The 2,625-nt window shown below is 37.1% G+C and overlaps 1 protein-coding gene across 4 annotated transcripts in view; it reads right to left on the bottom strand.

The window, feature by feature from the left end:
- LOC106870405 (cadherin EGF LAG seven-pass G-type receptor 1) overlaps positions 1 to 2,625 on the bottom strand; it is a 535,294-nt gene that overhangs the window by 214,237 nt on the left and 318,432 nt on the right. The window lies entirely within an intron of this gene.

Consider the following 2,625-nt stretch of genomic DNA (forward strand, 5'->3'; position numbering starts at 1 on the left):
ACACACACACACACACACACACACACACACACACACACACACACACACACACACATATATATATATATATATATAAATGTATATGCATATATGTATATATGTTCACACGCACTAAATAGTAAACCACACAGAGATGTACAGGCGCAAGTATACACACGTGTTCTACATATACAAACAACAGCAGGAATATACAAACAAACACAAATACACAAAACAAACGTAACAAACACTAACGCACTCACGTATAAAAGACAGACACACTCACACACACACACACGCACACGTACTGTATGTGTAAAAAAAAATGTCGACAGATGAGAATGAGTTTCCTATATATGTGCGGCTTATTTATTCGTCCGATGTCTATGCTACGTTACAGCATCTTGTACGATCGTACATGTGTTAGAGAGTTGAATCTTTTTATCGCCCTAAGGATATTACATAGCGTGGTAAAGACAATATTCAAACGAGCTTTTATAAAATATACATGCATATACACAAATACCATATATATGTGTGTATGTAGATATATATGTCTGGGCATGTATATATATATATATATATATATATATATATATATATATATATATATATATATATATATATTTGTGTATGTATGTGCGTGAACAAGTGGTACATAGGTATTTTTTGTAAGTTTATATAAACATATACTACGTACGTACATTCATATCTATTTGTCTATCTATCTATCTATCTATCTATCTATCTATCTATCTATCTATCTATCTACCTATCTATCTAACCATTTATTTACCCCCTATCAATCAATCTATCAATCTGCCTACTCCTCTGGTTGTTTAAATATCTAGTTAACACTATTTATTTAACAACATATCAATACAACTTTCACTGCCCTTCGTTATAAACATTAGGGGAACATTACTCAATACAAGAAGTAAAGTACAACTAATTTAATTGACTGAACTATTCGCCATTATTCGGACTGCGCATGATTACTCTTTCACAGATGTTTTTTATTGGTGAAAACAAAATCATAAAAACCACAGACAAAATTACAAGATGGCGACGAAGGAAATGCATTTCTATTTGCTAATGGTGGCTTTCGTGACTGACGCGCAAAAACATCTGACAGATTGAAGAGGGTTTACCAGATGACAGGGCTATGGAAATCACGCAAAAAGATTGAAATTCGATATTGTGAAAAGGTTGCAAAATAGAATTAAATAAATGAATAAACAAATATACGCTTGTAAACAAGGCAAAATCGTTAGCACGCCTGGCAAAAGGCTTAGCGGCCTTTCGTCTGTCTTTACGTTCTGCGTTCAAACTCCGCTGAGGTCGACTTTGCTTTGCATCTTCTCGTGGTCGATAAAATAAGTACTAGTTGAGCATTGACGTTGGTGTAATTCACTTAACCCTCTTCCCTGAAATTACTGGCCTTTGCGCCAAAATTTGAAGTCAATATATACACGTTATCTCATTGACTCAGTGGAGGTGCAATGGCCCAGTGGTTAGGGCAGCGGACTCGCGGTCATAGGATGGCAGTTTCGATTCCCAGACCGGGCGTTATGAGTGTTTATTGAGTGAAAACACCTAAAAACTCCACGAGACTCCGACAGGGGATGGTGGCGAACCCTGCTGTACTCTTTCACCACAACTTTCTCTCACTCTTTCTTCCTGTTTCTGTTGTACCTGTAATTCAAAGGGTCAGCCTTGTCACGCTGAATCTCCCTGAGAACTACGTTAAGGATACACGTGTCTGTGGAGTGCTCAGCCACTTGCACGTTAATTTCACGAGTAGGCTGTTCCGTTGATCGAATCAACTGGAACCTTCGACGTCGTAAGCGACGGTGTGCCAACAACAACAACCTCATTGACTCACAAACACACGGTTACAGATACATACAGATAAACGTAGACGCAGCGAATCAGTGAGAAATAAAAAAAATAGGCAGAATGAGAACCTATTACTTTTTAAAGAATCAATCGGCGTCCATATTTGCGTGTGTTTGTGCACGAGTGTATACCTGTGTACATGTGTGTGCATGTACATATTTGTTAATAAGTTCTTTAATCAGTTAATGAATTAAATACGTGAGGGCAGGTGAGCATAAATGAGTGTATGTGCATGCAAATGTGCCGTGTCTGTGTGTGTGCGTGTGTATGTATAATCATGAGTATTGGTGCATGCTTGTATGTATCCATATGTGTGCATTATGTAGATGTGTATATATGTATGTGTCTGTTTGTGGGTTATATGTATGTATGACTCTACGACTGTGTGTATATGTATATGTATGTGTATTAGAGCATAGAAGCCGATATTTGCACGCAAAAAAAACAACTTTCATTTTGAATCGCTAATGGTTATACAAGCACATCAATGAAATCCGTATCAATAAGCACGGGTACCTCCTTATTACCTGCTTCCCTACTTTACTGCGTTCCCTTGCGGAAGATTTTATGCGAGATAAGATCATACATACGTATTTTATGTCGTGTATCAGATGTTGACGATCTCTGTGTATCTTACATTGTATAGACGCAAAGTCGTAACTCTCTCATTTCTACAATGTATTCATTAGAGGAGAAATTCTTAAATTATCATGTACCTTGAGATGTGACTCGTTACCAAGACTGAGC

The sequence above is a fragment of the Octopus bimaculoides genome, chromosome 4 (assembly GCF_001194135.2).
Source record: "Octopus bimaculoides isolate UCB-OBI-ISO-001 chromosome 4, ASM119413v2, whole genome shotgun sequence".
Taxonomy (NCBI): domain Eukaryota; kingdom Metazoa; phylum Mollusca; class Cephalopoda; order Octopoda; family Octopodidae; genus Octopus; species Octopus bimaculoides.